Genomic DNA, 21,423 nt, shown 5'->3' on the forward strand with positions numbered 1-21,423 from the left:
CTTTCAGCACTTGTTTTTTTCTGTTTTGTTTTTTTAAATAGTAGTTATTCTAGTGGGTGTGAAATAGTATCTCACTGAGGTTTTGATTTGCATTTCCTTAAGAGCTAATGATGTGGAGCATCTTTTCATATGCTTTTTGGTCATTCATATATCTTCTTTGGAGAAATGTCTATTCGATCCATTTGCCCATTATATAATTGGGATGTATGTCTTTTTAATGTTGAGTTGTGAAATTTCTTTATATATTCTAGATATTATATCCTTTTCAGATATGTGGTTTCCAAATATCTTTTCCCATTGAGTAGGTGTGTTCATTTTCCTTTTTAAAAATAACTAGAAAGTATAAATTTGGTATCTTTTGTCTTTTTCATATATGTCAATTCCTCTAAAATTATTTTTATTTCTTTATTTACATATGATTGTGATTTTTCCCAAATTTCCTCCAATTCTTTATTTTCAGTAGGGTTTCATTCCATATGTCTGCCTTTAAGATGACTTTTATATTCTGTAAAGTTTTTATTTTACCTTCTGTTATTTCCAGATGTCTGGAGATTTATTTTTCACCATTTTCTATGATCTTTTCTTTCATCCAATCCTTTTGTACCTTCTTGGATAATTATATCCTTCTTAGAGATCTTTTCATTTTTCAGAAAGTATGTTTTCATTGGTTTCTTTATCTGCTATGTTTGTTCATTGCCTCTTCCTTGTTGTTTTCCTTTCTTCCGTTTTTGTTTTGTAGTATCATATGTAGACCTTGTGCTAATTTTTTAATTCATCTTTCAAATAGATTTGTCTGTTCAAGGCTCTCTATCTACATAAAAATATTTTGGGATAAGACCAAGGAAGGCAATTAGCAACTTCAATTTGCATATATCTGCCCCAAATTCAGTTTTATTAGTAAGTTTTGTTCTATATCCATTGGGCAGATCTACTACAGCATGGCATTTGTTACAGAGGGGCTCTCTAGAAATATAAGTTCTTCTCTTTGAATCTTGACTCTCCATTGCTAGCTTGTGATCTGGAGCAAGTCCTTCAATTTCTCAGTGTTTCAGGTTCATTGTTCCTAAATTGGGAATAATAACAATAATACCTACTTTATAGGGTTGTTGAGAAGCTTAAGTGTGTCAGTAACTTAACAGTGCTTAAAAAAGTGTGATTGCACATGATAAGTACCTAATATCATTTATTATCTCTTCTCTGTTTTCAATGTTGCTGTTTTTAGGTCAGGGGAAAGTATGCAGTTCTGATTGAAATTCTGTGTGTTTTGCTCTTCATATTTTTTATAATCTCTGCTCAGCTAACTCTATTTAGAAAGTATGCATACTTGTCTCTTCTCTTTGCTCTGAAGAAAATCAGCTCCATTTTGCTTCTCTGGGTTAGAAAGTAAGGTCGCAAAAACAAAAACAGAATGTTCATGTGGTTATTCCTTTAGCTTTGCCAGCACTATGAAATTAGGTCCTAGGGATGTTCAGTGCTATATCCCTGGACATTGTTCTAAACAGTCTCATTATCTGGATATTTTCAGACCAAAAATTTATTTTTAGATAAAATTATGCCCTGCATACATATCAAGAGATATGCATAAACTCTGTATCTTTCCTTAATTAGTCCAAATATCATCATACTAAGAAGATATTTCAAAATGTGTGTATTATAGATTTAGCTATTTTCTAGTATCATTGATAATGAAAGATTTCTGATTTTTTGTTATTATTTTCTTTTATGTTTTAGTGGGTTTCAAAAATGAGTAGAGGAAACCATTTTTGCAGCAACCTCTTGAAGTGAGAACTATAACGTGTATTTTGGCAAAAGTGTATGGGCCTATAACTCAAACATTAGAATACTGTGGGCCCAAAGTTAGTAATCATTTTTAGGAATTTCATATATAGCATATATTTCAGTTATATCTAGGAGAATAGTAAAGTCCCCTTCCTAATGTAGAGGAAAACAGGCATACCCCTGCTAGTTTTTAACATTTATATTTTTTAATAACCAGCTATGTGACTAAAGCAGACAAGTTTGGAGGAGACAGTAAAAGTATACGTGCATGAGTGTGCATTATGTGTTTCCTAACAACTTGCAGAGCTTTCAGCAAGTGAGAACAACAAACATGTTTGTAGCTCAGGCAAAAGTGAGGAAAACCAGACTAGAGGAAAGGATAGAACAGAATGCATGTAAACTGATCTGGCTGCTTTGCTGGTTATTAGAGCTCCCAAAAGACTCCGGGCTTATTTTTCTTTTCCTCTTTAACTAGCTTCCTATGAGGGTGAAAACTAAATTTGATGCTAGTTTATTATAATTTTTTTAGCCTAGTCCATTTTGATCCATCCGTCTCCTCTTTTTACCACATGGCTTTGATTTTGAAAATTCATGTTCTCATCTTCATTACACCATTTTTAATCTTTAATTCATTTATTTTTCTAATTCATAGCACATTTATAATCTATTTCAAACAAGAAAGGATACTAATAATAAAGGAGTGAATTAATGAAATAAAGAAAAGATGAAACTGTAAATATGAGTCCCATATGGGAGAGGATTTAAATTTTTGTCTTCCCTTTTTTTCATATTAAATGTCTCCTTTGACTATTAGAAATTTCAGAACAATCTAGTATTACTGCAATTATTCTCAAAAGGAAGGAAAAACTATTTTCTCTCTTTGAATATTGAGCTTGCCTTACAGGAAAGACTGAGAGCATTCCAGGCAACTCAAAGCAGGGCATACCACCACTAACCCTTCCACATATTGTGAAGTTCTGCATAAAGAGAGTAGTGGCATCCTAGTATCAGCACCACGGAAATATGACAATTACTGTGAAGAATAAAGCCACCCAAAAACAAGAGTTGGTGAAGATATTCCAAGACATTATTCTCCATACTGTTTAAAGGTAGTGGACATAATATTTATAATTTTAAAATAAGATTTTTATGTTTAGTGTTTTGTTTTAATTTGATTACATGACAGGAATTGTTGATTTATGTATATTTACTTTAAATGATCAAGTAAATTTGTATATTTATTTTATAAATATAATTCAGTATAGTGTGTTTTATCAGTCAATTGAGTCAAATAAAGATCCTATATCAGTTCACATTTAATATCACTTTATTCATCTCTTAAAACCATTTTATTTTCATATATGCTATTAAGCATCTGCTACAGTATCTTTATTCTCTACTTGGTCTATTAAATATGTGCAGGTTTCTGAATCTCCTTTGTGATATTTTTTCTTGCTCAAAGAATGAAACTTTTTGCTGACTCTTTATCATTCTTTCTTTGTTTGAACTAGTCCAGCCAGTTTTTTCTCTTCTTTTCTCCCATAAACTGCTTTTTCTCTTTAAAAATGAATATTATTGGAAGGTGCGTATTTTGATTCTAATGCATATATATTCATATTTGTATCAGGTATGTCATGTACCAGTAAGTATGCACATCCTTTTTTATTGTTTGGAAATAGACCCCACATTATATTACCTGTTACAAAAATGAGAAGATGAAGAAGGAAAAGAAAAGAGGAGGAGAGGGAGGAGAAGACAAATAAGGAGAAGAAGAAGGTGATAGCAGTTTTATGTCATCCGCAGTTCATGTGTTTTCACCTAAATCAAGACCAATAAAAACTCTTTTGTTTCCCATTTTAAAGATGAAAATAGAATGTTTTATACAAATATATTTAAAAGGCTTAATCTGAAAAAGCAAATCTAGTGTCAATATTTTTTTACATATAGAGTAGCTAATGGCCAATGTAAATTAGAAATGGTATGAAGTTTGAATTAAATTAATATTCCTAAAAATATTTCAGATTGCCTTTTTATATTATTTCTCAAAAAATATTTCTGATGTTAAAGAAACTGCTTGAGTGTATGACTCCAGTAGCTTATTTCTTTATTTTCCAGAAGTATATAATGTGATTTTACATACTCGGTTAGCTTTTCTAGAACAGTGAGGAATACCAAGCCTTCATTGCTAAGTGGCATCATTTTGAAAGAAAATTCTGGGAGATGATTAGAGGAGGAACTAATGTAAGAAAGAAGGTGTAGGAAGAAGAAATGAATAGGTGTTTACTAGCAAGTTATCAGTACAGCTATCCTATTAATTGAAAAGAAATAAGGAGTAAAAAAATGCTCAATAGATTTTAAATTACTTGGCAGGACACTAAGTAACATGTAACAAGACATGAGGTACTAACCTAAGCAAAGTTATTCACTAAAAGAAAACAAAATCAAGGATATCACTGGAAGTTTGATCTAAAAATTATTTAATCCCTCAAATAATTTGAGATACAACTCATCTTGTCTGTCTTGAAATTTTTTAACCTATGAAATCATAGCACATATATGCCTCCTTTTTCAAAATCATATACTACTTTGTGACATCCTATAAATTAACTTATTACTAAATATTTGTTGTATATGCATAATTTTATCACAGCTATTTTATAAGCTTCTCTATCCCAGGGATCTTCATGGTATCTTGAAACATGCCTGGTATAGTGATATCCACCCAGACTTTCCTTAATGGACAAATCAGATCTTTCATGTCCTCATATTTGTTCCACCCTGATTGCTAATTAAGCAAGAGCTGGCTTTTAAGAAAACTTCCCTTCTTCCTATTCACTTTACTTTTAGACAGTAAGATTTTTCTTGGAGGATAAAACATTCATTCATGAAACTAATTTATAAAAATATATGCCATCTTTATTTTGCTCTTTTCTCTGAGTTCCAAATTCCCAATATTGTGGTGTTTAATTGCAATAGTAAATTTGTATACATGAAAAGCTATTAATTTGTCTTCTGCAAAAATTCTCACTGTGAACATTTTCTCTGGTACCTGAGTATATTAAAAATGTCTAGAAAGCATTTTTTTCATATTTTTCCTTTGGAAAGTTGTTTCACAGATACCAATCTCATTCCCTGTTTTACATTTTAATTTCTAGGCCCATTTAATTTTTAAAACCTAATTTTCCATTTTCTTGCCATGTTCTTACACTCAAATGTACAAAAACACAGTGATTCTTCAAATATCCATTGAATAGGTAATCAAATTGTTGGAAACCAAGAAGATTTGTGAAATATAAGGAAAAAGGGCATAAGGACAGTGGCAGTAATAAAAATACCCCATCCAAAGATTTTTTTGTTTGGGCCCATGAAGAACCTACCTAAGAGTTAATACTTTATTTCCATTTAGAAGACTGTGATGGAATTTTTAACTTTTGAATTTATGCTAGCTAACAATATCAATGCATGCTTACATATATGTATGTATATGTAAATATATATATTTATCTATATATAATATGAAGCATATGTAAACCTACATAAATAAATGTGCCCTATGAAAAAGAGTCAGATTGAATCCCATAAAAAAAGCAAAATTTATAGACCATCAAAAGTTAGGTGCTCTCAGGTAATGCAGAATACAATTTGGATTAAATTCGCATTTTTCCAAAGAAAATAATAGATTTGCAGAAGCATTTTAAACCAGATGTTAAAAACTAGTAACGTGTAGGAAAAAAAATCCATCTCAAAAATTTAGGTCAGTTGTCTTACACCATGTCTGTCAGCTTAGTTACTTAAAGTTTTTAAAAAATTATTCGTTAATTTTGAATATATGAGTTCTCATAAAATCTAGATTTCTGACTTCTTTTGAAAAATCAAATTTCTGGCAATACCCGGTCTGAGTTCCCAAATAGCTACTACAACCAGCTGGCACTAAGCTGCAGTTTGTCTTCTTGGTATAGGAGAGGTTCAGACTTTGTATTGCTTCTCCTTGACTGAGGACAAGAACCAGTGATTATTCCTGAGTTTAATTGCAGTGTTTTCATAGAAGAGAGTGTGATGGTTAATTTCATGTGTCAACTTGGCTAATTTATGGTATCCAGTTGTTCAGTCAAGCAAGCCCTCATCTGGTTTTCCTGTGATAATACTTTGCAAATGGATTTAAATCATTAGTCAGCTGTATCTTTGGCAATCAACAAAGGAGACTGCACTCATCCATGGGAGGAGTCTCTTCATCCAATCAACTGGAGGCCTTCAAGGAAGGACTAAGAATTTTAGCAGTCAAAAGAACAATTTCTACCTCTGCTTCTCCCAGCCTACTTTTCCTGGAGAATTCAAAGTCACCTCTATTGCAGTATCCAAGTTACTGCCTCCGCTGTAGAATTCAAACATACCTATCCTCTGGGTCAAGTGAGCCAATTCTTATAATAAATCTCATAATATGTACATGTATCCTATTGACTCAGTTTCTCTGAAGAACGTTGATACAAAGAGAGGAAGGAGGGAGGGAGGAAGGAAGGAAGGAAGGAAGGAAGGAAGGAAGGAAGGAAGGAAGGAAGGAAGGAAGGAAGGAAGGAAGGAAGGAAGGGAGGGAGGGAGGGAGGGAGGGAGGGAGGGAGGGAGGAAGGTTACTGATACCCATATCTCTACCCAACGTAGGAAAATAAAAGGTCAGTGGAGCTGCCATGTATTTCAAAACAAAGTGGGGATGAGGAAAGAGGAGAGCATATGGTAGAAGCACGGACTGTTTCCATCTGTTTAATATCAAAGAAATAAAAAAGGGTTTTGTAAAAAGAATAGACTCTTGCGTGCTCTAATCATTTATTCATGCCTGGTCTTTTTAACCATTTGAATTTGTAATTTGTGTTTTAAATTTACACAAAACTGATCTGCTCCTGTATTCCTATCATAACAGAAAAAGACAAACAGAGTGTCCTAACACTGCCACATTCGAATGCCTCTTCTTTGCTATTACTTATCCAACCCTTTTCTATTTTGTCACTTATTTTTAAAATGTTTTCTACTGGTTAACTCCAGGCAGTTGCTCCCAACTGTGGCTGCACACTAGAAACACCTGGAGACTTAAAAATACCATTGCTATGCCTCACTACCAGAGAGCCTTATTTAATATATAGAAAATGTAGCTTTCGCATCTTATGGTTTTTGTAAAATAGACCCCTGTATAATTCTAAGGGTCAGCCAAGATTAGAATCATTGCTCTAAGGTTTTGCTGGCTGCCGTAAAACCCTGGACTGTATGTCATCCACACTTGGCACCATCTCTTACTGGAGTAGATCTGGTTACTTAACCTGGTTAGGTCTAATTTTTTTCTTTATAACTTACTAAAGGAGGTGACATGGGGCAAATTCTCCTGGAAGTTGACCATAAGCCACGGATTCCAGGGGGAGAGATTTCTTAAGTGCCTCAGGGAGCAGCGAGGAAGGTTCTGAGGGGAGCGAGGTATTGAAAAGAAAGAAACCAAGCATGGGGGAGTTTTCTGATAAATTCCCAGGCGGCCTGATCTCACTGGGAGCTCTGGAGTGTAAACTACATTTCTGAGTTGGTCCCTTAGGCCACGGAGCTGGAGTCCGTACCCCGCCCCAGTCGCTGACTGCGGAAGGGGAGGGTGCCCCGACCTGCCGCCGAGGGCGTCCAGCTCCTCGCGCCCGGGGAGGGGCTCCTGCAGCCAGCGGAAGCCCCGTCTGCAGCGGCCACTGGTAGGCAGGCAGGGGTGGGGAGTGGGTGCACAAGCTCCACAAGGGGGTCCTGGGGGAGCTGTGAGGGATGCCCCTCACGGCTCCCACCGCAGCCCGTGCGTGCACGCCCACAGCAGTGGAAAGTGCAGGATAGTGGGCGCGGTGTGGTGGTGGTGAGCTAGACCTCTAAGACCTTTTCTAGGTTAGGAAAAGCTGTTGAAATACTTTCTGACACAAGCCCCTTGAATCTTTGTTTTCTAACTGGTAAATGCTTAAAGATTCTGCTCTCTTTCTGCTTCAAGGATTCTCAGGTTCCTATTTTCGTAACTGCTTGACAGTTTGACAAGGATACTAATTAACGCCTAAAATTTAATTCTTCCAAGGAGGTTTAAAGAAATACCTTAGAGCTTTAATAAATGAAAGAAAACATTGCTAACCATGGTCAACGCTTGGTTTCATTGGTCACAGTGCTATGTATTTGTAATAAAATCTGGAGTCGTGTAACATGACCAGAGATTTACATAAATGACCTTATTTGTAGAAAAAAATATTATCTTTATATATTTGCCTAAAAATTATTTAAATGGTTATGTAAGAAAAAGTAAATATAATTACTGCTTGAAGGAAAAGGTATTTATTTACTGTTTTAGTCTCTGTCTTATTTTTAAGTCAGGAATTCTATGAAAGACTATGAAAGATTTGTGTCAGAAGATTGAGATTTAACAATTTTATTTTCCCACTTGCAAGGAATTAAGAAAGCAGACACTTAAGAACAGAGTTTTCAGACAGGTTAAGTCCTTTTGCCATGGAAAACTGTAATAAATGCACCAAATTTTCACTCAAAATGAAAAATGGTATCTAACTTACCCTAAAAAGTACAGCAAAAATCTTAAGGATAATATTTTCAGTCATATTAAATTTAGCTTGCCTAGAGAATAATGTACTGGAAAAGTACCAATGTTGCAGAAATTCATGGTAAAACACCAGCTCTCAGTGACAGAAAATAAATCTAGGAATGTTGACCACGTTTCCTGACCATAGCCTCTACAGCTTTATTTATAAAACCTCTTTGAAAAAAATGTCAGATCTTTTTGGTATTGTCAGAAAATTGTCAGAAATATTACTTTAAATAAATAGAACAGGACTAGAACATAGTAAAAATTTTAAATTCCTTGACAACTTTTTCTTTAAATTCATAATTAAATGAAATAAATTATTAGTATGTTATAAGGAGAAATGTGTGCATGTATGTTGGAGAGAGTTTCTGGCAATTTTAAGTAACTATTCATATACTGTATCACATACTGTATGTAAATTTTCTCATTTAATACTCCCAACAGCCTTATGAAATATAAGTGCAATTTATAGTATAGGAAACTAAGTATTAAGCATGTAAATTTATCTGCCTTAGCTGACAGGGCTATTTAACTCTGAAGCTGAGATTTAATCTAAGTCCATCTGGCTTCAAAGTCTATGCTATTTTACTGCAGCATGCAGGGAAAAGGAGGAATGTAGTTCAAATAAAAATGAACATCATGAAACTCTCTCTGGCTTTTCAATCCCTACAAATTCTGGTTTGTGGTTCGATGAATTAAGTCAATCCTGATCTTCCTTATCTTTTGAAACTTTTTACTTTCTACAGTGCAATGAAGAGAATCATTTTTTTAGATTTTCTCTGAAGATGCATTGAAAATGCATGAGGAAAAGGAAAAAAGTTGTCAGCTGACCTTGTCTATCAACTGTTTTGAGAGAAAGAATGGAGAGGATTTGCACAGGCTTCTAACATCTGAATTTCTTTATTTCTGGATAATTAATTCTGAAAGCTACTTGTATTTTGATTCATAAGAAAACATAAAGAGTTATAGAGAAATAATGCTCCCTTGATATTTTTCTAGAGTTTGGCAGCATTGACAGAAGCATTTGTTTCCTAACAAAAGCACATTTATGATCTTAGGTATTCAGTGTTTTGAAATGACAATTGAAGATAAGGAGAGAATTGCTAATGAGGACTCCAAGAACAAAGACTGTCAGTAAAGAGAATGCTTTTTAACATGGAAGACAGGATTTGCCTTTATTTGTATAATATGTAAGTGGATGGTCTTTCTTCCAAAGATGACATTTATGTTTTTGATGAAGAAACTTAATTTCTTTCATCTTGCTCTGGAAGCATATTTTCTTCTTTTGATCCCACTGAGGTAAACAAGGTTTGCATGGAACACAGTGGTATCCTTAATGATCACTTACCATAAGCCAAATTTCTCCTAGCACAACAAAACAGAACATAGCCCTGCCCTCAGGGAGCTCACAGTCTAAAGCCGAGAGGCAGGCAATAAGTAAAATGAATAGAAATTATATAGTCCATTAGATAATGATAGGCAGTATGGAAATAATATATGCAAGAAAGGGGGTATAAAGGGCCAGGAGCTAAAATTTTAGATGGTGGTCAGAGAAGATTTCACTGAGAAAGTGACTTTTAATAAAGGAAGTAAGGAATTGAGCCATTTGAATATTAACAAAAAAGAAAGGTAAATGAAACACCAAGTGCTGACGGAAACTTGAAAAGCATCATAATAGATGGGCAGGATATTATGTTTTTTAATAATTCTATTCAGATGAATTGCAGTTAGACTTGTGAAAATAAGTTATGCATTACTTCTATTAAACCCCCAAATATTTCCTTTATTGCAAATAGATTAAATTTGAACACCAAGTTAAACTAAAGAAACAAAAGAAATTCATTGAAAGGCCATTGGAATATCTCAAGAAACCAAGAGAAATGGACCATAGTAAATGCCAATAAGGAAGAAAAATAAACCAAACTATCACAGAATATTCATTAGGGAGCAAGTAATCATTTAAACAAATTGTCACCTGCAACAACCTCTTTTCTATTTAATCCTATTGAGCAGTTCCATTTGTAGCTAGGTTTGACTTCCTTTTCCATATCTACTTCTCTGAAGTTTCCTGACTTCTGGTATAAAGGAACAAGAACGGTAATTTGAATTAGAATACCTGATTTTGAGTGTCATTTCACCCTTCTTACTAGATGTTAAGTTAGACAAGCTGCTTCATTTTCCTAGTCCTATTTATTCAATAGCCACAATATTCTCTTTCAATTCTAATATTTTATGATTTTAGTAATCCTAGGGGAACAAATTAATTATGTTCCACTTGGAATTAAGCTTTAAGAAGATCTTTAAAAAAGGAAATTTAGAAAGAATGGTGGAGGACAGAAAATATAAAAATCTTAATGAAAATCTGTATTTAGAGGGTAGAAGAGAGAGAGATTAAGGAACGTGGAGAAGAACCAAAAGTGTAAAAAAAAAACACAGAAATTAGTAGAGCATAGAGTTAGAAAAAAAGAGATGAAGACCTACAGTTTCTACTTCTGAATAGATAAGAAGATCAAACTTTCAGAAATAATCATTAAAATTAGTGGCAAGATTATTTGATGGCTTTTGAAGAAAAACACTTGGAGAAAGGAGGAGGGATGAAAATGGGGTGCTGGAGGTAGAGGAGTCAAATTGTAATAAATTTCAAAGTGAGTGACCAAGGATTTCAGAAATGTATACCCATAACTTTTTTTTTAATTGAAAATTTGGATTAATTTATTTTATCTAATTGTAATACTGAGCCTAATTCCTTTGATAAACATTTTTCTTTCAAACACAGCTACAGTATAAAGTGAATAGGTATATTTCATGGACAGATGCCATCCACAATCAATCCTGACAGTGACATTATGTATTATCTGTGATTCTTAAGTATTCTTCCATAAAATTCTGCTTTGTGTTCCAGTTTGCTAAAGCTGTTTAAGCAGATACCACAAAATGGGTTGACTTTTAACAGTGGGAGCTTATTAGTTTACTAGTTTATAGTTTTGTGGCTGAGAAAAAAGTCCTTATCAAGGCATCCTCAAGGCAATCCTGTCTCTCCTGAGACCAGGCTACCGACAATCCTGGGCTCCTCTGTCAAATGACAAGGCACATGTGTCCACTGGTCTCTCTTTCCTCTTCCAGGTTTTGTTGCTTCCATGGCTTTCTCCCTCTTTGTCTGAATTTCGTTCTCTTATAAAGGATTCCAGTAAGAGAATTAAGACTCACCCTGAATGAGGTGGGTGACATCTTAATTAAGATCCTACTCACCAAAAGATCTTACTTAAATGGGCCATACCCATAGGAATGGGTTAACTTTAAGAACATACTTTTCTGGGGTACATATAGCTTCAAACCATCAGACAGTGGAAAAATTCATACTAAGAAACAGATGCTTTCTCACTGAAACCTTCTGTACCTTTGAAAGGCAATCAAGATTAGTTTAAATAGCATCTTCCCTGCTGTAGCCATGTTGGTGGTCATCTCCTTATATGATCAGGATACGTATACTCTGTTATTACCTCACAGAATATCATTATTTCTAAATACGAGAAATTGCAAGAAAATAAGTGCTTCGTTTCCCCTGAAATTCCACAACTCCACATGATCAGAAATTTCGGAGTTTTCCTTTATCTATGACAGAGAAAAAAATCCCGACACTTTAATAATTGGATATCTGAGCTCTAAAGTTAAATGGAGCCAAGTTTCAAGGTCAGCTAACTCAATTCAATAGGGAGTGGTCCACTTTTTTTTCAAACTAAATAAACTTGTTGATTCATTCAAGCAAGGAATTGATAGGGGAGTCAGTTGTTTCTCATGAAATGAATTATAATGCACAACCACACCATCAAGGGCTCTTTGTCCAGACCTTGGTCAAACAAAAGTTATTATTTTTCCTATTTACATATAAGAGGGAGACTTGAACTTTATTAAAAAACATAGAAGTTTTTAGTTATTTTTAAATATGAAATTTATGAATAGGATGTTTGGCAAATTATTATTACTTAAATAAAAAATCCAGAATCCTATCTTTTATTTTGAGTTGAAAGAGATCTTACCAACCATCAAGTCAGGAGTTTCTTAACATTTGTGATGAAACTTTTTGAGAATTAGGTGAAAGTTATGGATACTGTTGCTAGAAAAATACATATGCACATATAAAAATAACATTTTGCACACAAGTTCAGGGTTCTCTGAATCCCATAATAAGAACACTTAGTCCAGCCCTATAATTTTAGAAGTAAATTAATAAAGCCACAAAAGGAGTCCTTTTTCTCAAGCAACCAATTAATATGTAGTATAGTTGAAATTTAAATCCATGTGTCCAAATTACCCATTTATTGCTCTTTATACAATTCCACTTTGATTCTGTGCAGGCATGTTCCCTGCAAAAACAATTATCTAATAAATCTTCACTGTAACCAGATTAGAACACCTGCAAAGGAATGGGGTGGATACAGGAGGAGGTTAATGGAGAGCAGTTTCTGGAGCCAGGCAGCCCAGGCTTTTACACATACTAAGGTGTGTGATATTGGACTGGAGTTTATTTGCTACAAGTGCCCACTTCCTCAACTGCCCAGGAGGGATAACTCTAAAACAAACCTTTGTGAGACATACATTTAAAAAAATGTATGAAGTACTTATCAAGGTACTTGGAACATAGTAGTAAATAAATAATAAATATCAGCTTTTAGAAGTATAACTTTCATTAGGTTTTACAGAATAAAAAATTATCATAGTCCCCTGCCTTCAAGGGTCACCGGATTTATTAGTTTATGTGTAAACTTTCAACAACAAAAGTCAGATCCTGGATCTGTCTTTAATAAGCACTCTGGTGCTCTGCCTTCCAGTTCTGAGATTTACATGTCCCTGTGTGGAGCATTTAAAGTCCCTCTATTGGTCTGAATGCCTAAGGCGAGCACAAATGAATAAATCACTTTATTTCTTTCTAAGGTTTCGAATTGTAATTCAAGAGTCAGTCATCAGATGGGCAATGTTAAGTTTTTATGCTAAAACTTTATGACCTATGTTGTCTTGTTTTCCTCATATATATGGTTTAGTAAGTACCAGTCTAAGCTAATAACGCTGACGTTTGCTACTAACAAACACCAAAACATTGTTAAGGTCAATTATCATTTTAAATAAATAAAGTCTATGGTGAAATTTTATCATTCAAACACTGGGTATGGTGAAGTATAATCACAATCATTTTCAACCACTATTAGCACTTTGCGTACTCTATTTACAGAAAACATGTAACTCATTACTCTGCTCCTGAAGCTCCTTCCTGAGCCCTAACTGTCCAGGACCATGTAAACCAACAATTCCACCAAAACCTACGTCTCTAATGGCGTTGTCCAGCCCACTTACATCAGTCTCTGTTCTTTCAAAATGCTTGAACTACACTTCTGCAAGAGAGAGAAACTGAGCAATTTGCAAGATTCCCTTTATATTATTAGGAATGAAAAAGACTAAAGAAAAATTATGACTGTGCTGGGAATATATCTTCATCACTGTATTTTTTTTATCAGGAAAATACTTTATCACATTCCAAGGGTTTAAAGTTAAATGCATTTTACTTCTTTACCAAATTATATAAATCCTCCAAGTGTCTATCTACTCTTGAGGGTACAAGATACATTTTCCTTCTGGACATTTAAAAATAACACGTATAACTACACCAAACAGACGGCAACTGTGAAAAACAGTGATAGACAACAGTTTCTTCCCATATAAGTGCCAAATGACCATATGGTGTGCATCATAAGTGCTTTAGGGCTCAGAGAAGAGACAAATCTGCTTGGGATGGAGTGAAGGAAAGAGTCTGAGAGAAAAAGGGATGTGATAGACAAGGAAGATTTAAAGAAATTAAAGAGAATAAGGAAGAGGAAATTTCAAATAAAAGGGGTAAAGCAAGTACTTGAGAAAGTATTAATACCAGACCTTCAGTTTGAATACATTTTATATATACGTACCTGGGTTTTGAGTTATAAACATAGATCTAGTATAAGGTAACCGCACAAAAGGAAGTTACTTTTCTTGACCTAAGCAAGGAATATGTATATTCTTCATGTTATAAAGGAATCCCTTATTGGAAAAATCCTGAGAAATCATCTGAAATAGGCACATATGCTCTAAAATAAGATTTGCAGAACATGAAGCTACACGAGAAATATGAAGAGGTATTTTAGATTATTGAAAACATGATTTGGGGGAGAGAAGAGCTACCTGAAAATTCAGCCGGCCCCATGGAAAACTGGAAATTCTATTAGAAACCATGACTCTTTCAGCTCAATGCCAAATTATGTTTCAGTACCGGAAACAGTAGGTGAATAATGATTTTGAATGAATTAATAAATTTCCTTTTCTTAGGGATCAGTGCAAAAGCTTAGCATGTATAATGTTGAACTAATATAACCTTTGGCAGAGTATAGTTTATTATGGAGTCTAATTGAAATCAAATTTGGGGGATTTGGTGCAAATCTAACAGGACAGGTACTTTGTGTTTATTTAGTGTATATACCAGCATTCAGACAGAGTTGTTATAAGGAAACTGATGAAGCAGCAGTGTCTTCAACATGCAAAGTGGAACATATTACCAGAGAAAACTATTTGCTTTTTCTCAGAATTATTCTTCAATAGAGTTTATTATATCTTTTCTATAAACCATGAATGTTAATTTTAAAAACCTTTCAAAATGTAAAGATGGAAACTCATAATGCCCTAATTCTGAAATAAGTACTTCATATGTAATTATTAAAATCAATAATTACAGTGACTCTACCATACCCATTTATGTAACTCACTCGTTCCCCAGGAAAATTGCTAGCTTTAGCTGGTAGTCAGTGATTTTCATATTTTATTACCTTGGGTCCAAGAATATTCATTAATCATAATCCTTCTTATCTATGGAAACAACAAAATTGAGAAATATACACATGTCCTGGGAGGGAACTAAAATGTAGTACTAGCTTTATTTTCCAAAGTACAGCTTTCTTGGTAAAGCTGATTTTGTGATCACAGTGTGCTCCAGAGACTAAAATGGAATTTTCATTCATTTATTCAAAAAACACAGAGGTACACCAGAAACTATTCAAAACACAGAGATAAAGCAGTTAACTTATATCCTTATGGAAATTACATTCTGTTGGGGAGAAGGCAGTGAATTAATAATAAAATAAACTACATGGCCTATCAAGGGAAGGGTATACAGAATGTTAGTAAGGAGGTTGCAATATTACATAGGGTGGTCTGAAAAGGCTTCACTAAGAAGGGGACGTTTGAACAAAGAGTGGCAGATGAGAGAGAGAATATCATTCCAGATGGAGGAGACAGTGAACCCGAACGCCCTAGGAAGATAGCATACCTGGGTTTCTACTTCTAGTTTCCTGAATTGTCAAGGTACTTATAGCTGGAGGACCACAGCCTACCCCTGTGAGGCATGGAGGAGCACACAAATCTCTCATGAGAGAATAAACCACATAGGAATAGAAACAGAAAGCAGGTATGTTCTACCTGAACCTGTAAAAGACTTAGGGTGGGTAAGGGATCATGTCTATGTCATTTTGATAATTTTTTTAAGAGAAAATGTAACTATCATTCCAAAATATGACCTATGCAATCAACCCATACCTACAAAGAAACACTGAATCCAGAATTTCGAAACATTTGAAGCATTGCAAAGTCAATTTCCTGTACTAGTTATCACAGTTTTCATAAAGATAACCTCAGTATAATTCTGAATACCAAAGATAGTAGATAGGAAATTGAATTTGCCATTTAAACTAAAATAGTTCATTGAATCTAGCCCAGGAAGAACATTCACTCTTGTTAAGACACCCTCCAGGTTACATCATTTTATGCGCCCTTTCAACTCTAGGTTTTGAGAATGAGGATGATTTTTTTTTTTTAGTAAAGAATTCAAATAATGTTGAAACATTCTGTAGACAAAAAAAAAACCTTGTTCATCTTATTTTATGGAAATTTCATTATGTTATTTTCTAAAAATTATATTAGAAGTATATTTTTTCAGAGATTCTTGGGAAATGCCTACCTAAGTTTTGCACACATCTCTGACCCTTTATCTCTACCAATTCTGTTTGCGAATAGGTCAACTTGTATTTTGAGTGAGGTCTGTTTTGGGAAAATAATTAGGCTTCCAAACACTCTTAAAACTTCTATTCCAGAGAAAATGGGGCAGTCAGTGCCAACATATGGAAGCATCAGAAAACCCTTGTTTACTGCCCCATAGGAGGACTCATGACCCAGATGCCTGGGAAGAGGTGTGCCTTTCTCGTGGCACTTGAGCAAAGACGCTGCTAGAAGGTTCTTGCTCAGGATGAAGGACAAATTCCTTCAGCACACACATACAAACCACCCCAGTCAGCTCACAATTGTATAAGATCCTGGATTTCTTCTTGATAAGACTAAGCAGGTGCTTATGGCAAGCAGGGTTTCTGAGAAAAATGAGAAAAATTGGCAATCTTTGATAATATATTTTAAACCATCACATGGATATCACATTGTTGGACATTATTATATATTTTATTATTTTTCACTGAGAATTGTGTGGGGGTAACTTGGGGGAATGGTGCTGCTATTTCTTCAGAGCTTAGGGCTTCCACAGGACTTTGTCCTGTCCACTGAGGATAGTTGTGGTAGAATTCCAGCAGTCAAGATGTTGCTCTCCACACTTTAGGAGGATTTGACTTTTACAATCACTGTTTTCTTTTAGTGCAGGTTCTTTCTCCCCATTTGTACTAGAGAGACATAAGAAGAAGGAGGCCTAACCATCTAGCCTCAGACTCACTATCTGCTTAATAACATACTATAGCAAATACATGCTGTATCTCTGTTAGGTTACAAACAGGTTTAGGGGAATCTAGGAAGTCCTTACCTAAAGACATAAATAGACAAAGATTACAGATCATAAGAGAAAAAAATTTATGAAGATAGGCCAAGCTAAAGTTTCAAAACAGTCCTTCCTATTGAGGACATATTTAGTTGAAAAAGTAGAAGACTATCTTAAATGGATTGTAATGTGAACTCTTATAGTTTTACAGAATAGCACAATGAAAAATGCAGAGAACTACAAAATAAATAGAATTTTAGGAAATAGAAAATATGATTTCCAAATTTAAAATTTCAGTAAAGGAACTTAAAATTGCCATAAACAAAATTATTTCTTTGGAAGATCAAATGGAAGACATGGACCCACAATAATAGAATGCATGAATGAAAATTAAACATGGAGATGATCAGGACTTCCTAAAAGCAGAGAGGGATAGCTGGGCAAGAAGAAAGAGCCAAATAGATAATGTAAGAAAACTTTCCATAATAAAAAAAAGATTTACCTTTTTTTTTTTATATAGAAACACTCACTGAGTTCAAAGCTGGATTAATTTGGAAAGAACTGTACCTAGAAGTATCATTGGATATTTTATTAATGCAGAAATAAATAAAGAGCAAATGTTATGAGCCTACAGATAGAAGAAAAAGCAACAAAACAACATCAAGCTACTTACATAAGCTGAAAGAAGATTTTCAGAGAAAAGAACCATGATCCAAGAATTATATTCCTAACTATGTTTTTACATTCTTATTTTTTTAAAAAGGTACACAACCTTTATTCCTAAGTGGTTGAGAAAGTCCAGCAGAGTGAAAATTAAATCACAACAAATAATTCTTTTGGACAAAGTAAGACCCCATCCCTCCATCCTTGCTTCTTTCTTTGCCCCTGCTTGGTGGGCTAGGTGGATTGTTTCCCTTTAATACAAGCATCTTCTACTATTAAGAACACATGTCAAATCTTTCGAAACAAGCCTGACATTTCCGGGAATAGTAGTCTCCTTCTTATTCCACAGCACTTCTAGTAATTGGTGGACTGCTGGAGTGCTGTGATAGGAAGATGGAGTTCCTTGCTGGTGCCATTCTGTTAGTGACCTGGGATATCTCCTTGGAGCATCCATCAGTGCATTCTTATTTGCCATGTCTAGTTGTTATTTTTAAACACACTCTCAATCTCAAGAACTCTGCTTGTCATTTGGGTTTCAGAGAAGGAATGTCTATCAGAAATCAAACAATTTAACATATCATCAAATATGGGCTTCATCTTAGACCCTATGGCAGGCAAATATCTTACTGAATCGAAAGGAGAATAGTGTTTGTGCCTTCATCTGTTTTCTATCTTCACTCTAAATACTGCTCTTGTTGAATATTTTCACAGAATGAAATAAAACTGAAGGGTGCAGATAATGGCCTACAAGTAGGTAAGAATATCATGCACTCCCAGGTAAAAAGAAATATATGGTCCAGACTTTAGAGGACTGCTCAGCTGCTTTGGAAAAGTTTGGTGGATGTGATGGTTTGGAGTTGTACATAACCTCAGAAAAACATGCTCTTAAACTTAAACCATTCATGTGACTGTGAATCCATTGTAAATAGGAACTTTTGATGAGATTACCTCAGTTAAGGTGTGACCCACTTCAGTTAGGATGGGTCTTAAATGAATTATTGTAGTCCTCTCTAAGCATAATAAAATTCAGACAGATTGAGAGAAAGCCACAAAAGGAGCAGCCAGAAGCTGAAATCAACAAAACCTGGAAGAGAAGGGAGAGAAAAGGAGACATTGCCATGTGCCTTGTCATATGACAGGCTAAGAAACAAGGATCACCAGCAGCCAGCACAGATTGTCACAGTCCTGGGATAGAAAACATTGCCTAGATGATGCTTTGGTTTAGACTTTTTCCTAACCTCAAATCCATGAGCTAATAAAATTCCCATTGTCTAATCTGACCTATTACAGAGTATTTTCTTAAGCAGCCAAGAAAACTAAAAGAGAGGAAAAGAGAAAATTATTTCCAGGTGGACATGTTGTATTGTTAGGTGACCAGCCAAGCCTTCAGCTGTGTGTATTTATAATATGGGAGTTCAGCAATCAGCTCAGCAATATTGGTTAGTCATGGTTGAGACAAACTTGGCCAAAAGGGAAGGGGTAAATTAATCATTTATCTTAAAACATTTTATTTTTCCATCAGAGTCAATTAGGTTAAAAACTTTAAAAGAGAAAGTTACAGTATGTGTATTATTTTTTGTTGAAAATTAAATATGGGGGAGGAGAGGGACTGGCAACATTATCTCATAGTGCACAGGGCTTCTTTATGACTGTGTTCAGCCCTATGTGTGAGGTTGTGGTAGGATGTTGCTAACCACAGTTTAGGAGGACTTGAATTTAGAATCAATTGCTTTCCCTTGATACAGAGTTATAAGGCTGTCTCTCCTCTTGTACTAGAGCAGGCGTTCTTAACAAGGGGTCTGTGAGCTTGAACTGAAATTCAAAAACACATTATTTTTGTGGGGATGTGTTGGTGCAGGTGTGATATATTTATTAAATAATACATAGGATAGTGTGGACTTAGTAAGGGGTCTGTGGTATTCACCTAATTGGCAAAGGGGTCCATGCACCAAAAAATGTTAAGAACCCCTGTGCTGGAGAGACATGAGAAGCAAAAGTCTGAACCTCTACTGTCAATTGAGACAGACTCAATATGTGCAATAGCATACAGTAGCAAACACATACTGTATCTCTGCTATACTGCCTACAACTGATAAAATAGTCCACCTTCCTTTGATAAAATCCAGTATCCATTCCTGATAGAATTTCTTAATAAAATTGTGGTATGGGTGATGGATAATTCCTTAATGTAATAAAATATATTTATTTAAAACAAGTTAATAAGCTCACTATACTTAAGAAACATTAAAAACATTGAAGTAAAACACAGATTGCCCATCTTCACATTTCTAAAATATATTTTTCTGGAAGGAGTAACCAATTCAATTAGAGAAATAAAAGGAAAAAGGAAGTGTAGCAGTTTGATATGGTTATGAATTTCAAAAATAGATATTGGATTATGTTTGTAATCTGGTCTGTACCTGGGCATGATTAAGTTATGATTAGGGCTTTGATTGGGCACGTCATTAGTACATTGAGTCCCTGCCCCTTGGTGGATGGGGACTAACAGATAAAAGGCATGGCAAAGGACAGAGTTAAGGGTTCTTAATGTTGGAATTTTGATGTTAGAATTTGATGCTGAAGTCTTAAGGTAGAGCCCAGGAGAAAGAACAGAGCCGTTCTCCTGATAGTCTACAGCTAACCTTGTGGAGAGCAGCAAAGCCTAGAGAGCCTTACTGACTACAGCTGACCTTGTGGAGGAACCAGAGGAGCTGAGCCCAGAGAAACCCAGGAAGCCTGAACCTCGCAGACGTCAGCAGCCATCTTGCTCCAACATGTAAAGAATAGACTTTGGTGAGGGAAGTAACTTATGCTTTATAGCCTGCTATCTGTAAGCTCCTACCCCAAATAAATACCCTTTATAACAGCCAGCAAATTTCAGGTATTTTGCATCAGCACCCTTTTGAATGAATAATACAGGAAGCATAAAAATTGAATAGAAGAAACAAAGCTTTTATTATTTTTATAACTAGAAAATCCAAGAGTATCAACTGAATGTATTAGAAGCAATGTTATCTAATTGTTAAATTAATATACAGGGCAAAGTTTTTCTATTTATAAATAACCACACCAAAATTGAGGAAAATCCTATTTATAATAGCCAGATATAAAAAAAAGAAAAATAAACAGAATATAGAAATAAATTTAGCAAGCAATGTGTCAATCCCATATGAAGATAACTTTAAAACTCAAAAAAAAAAAATAAAAAGCCTTAATAAATAGAAATCTTAAGTAGTATTCTTATTGAATATGAATACTCAATACTGTAAAGACACCTCAAGTACAAATCTACACACTTTATATGATGCTAATAAAAATAACATGGGGATAGTGGATATCCATTCTATGAATGTAGATTAGCTGCTTAAAAAGTATAAGTGCAAGTAAAGCCATAAAAATCCTGAAAAGTTAGAGATGAAGTGATTTGTGACTCTAGTTACCAGACCTTAAGATAATTTTAGTAGCTACAGTCATTAAAAGAATGTGGTACAGGGTCATGATTAGATGGAGTCTTCAGAAACAGCCTTAAATAATTGTCATACTTTAGAATATGATAGAGGTG

General features: G+C 34.6%; 1 long non-coding RNA gene across 1 annotated transcript in view; it reads left to right on the top strand.

The window, feature by feature from the left end:
- The first annotated feature begins 7,394 nt into the window (after positions 1-7,394).
- The window catches only part of LOC131277951 (uncharacterized), a 67,900-nt gene continuing 53,871 nt past the window's right edge, over positions 7,395-21,423 (top strand). Inside the window, exons 1-2 of the long non-coding RNA XR_009185029.2 lie at positions 7,395-7,493; positions 9,427-9,558. This is a non-coding gene — a long non-coding RNA (uncharacterized lncRNA). The remainder of the gene's footprint in view (positions 7,494-9,426; positions 9,559-21,423) is intronic.

Source organism: Dasypus novemcinctus, chromosome 1 (genome assembly GCF_030445035.2).
Source record: "Dasypus novemcinctus isolate mDasNov1 chromosome 1, mDasNov1.1.hap2, whole genome shotgun sequence".
NCBI lineage: Eukaryota > Metazoa > Chordata > Mammalia > Cingulata > Dasypodidae > Dasypus > Dasypus novemcinctus.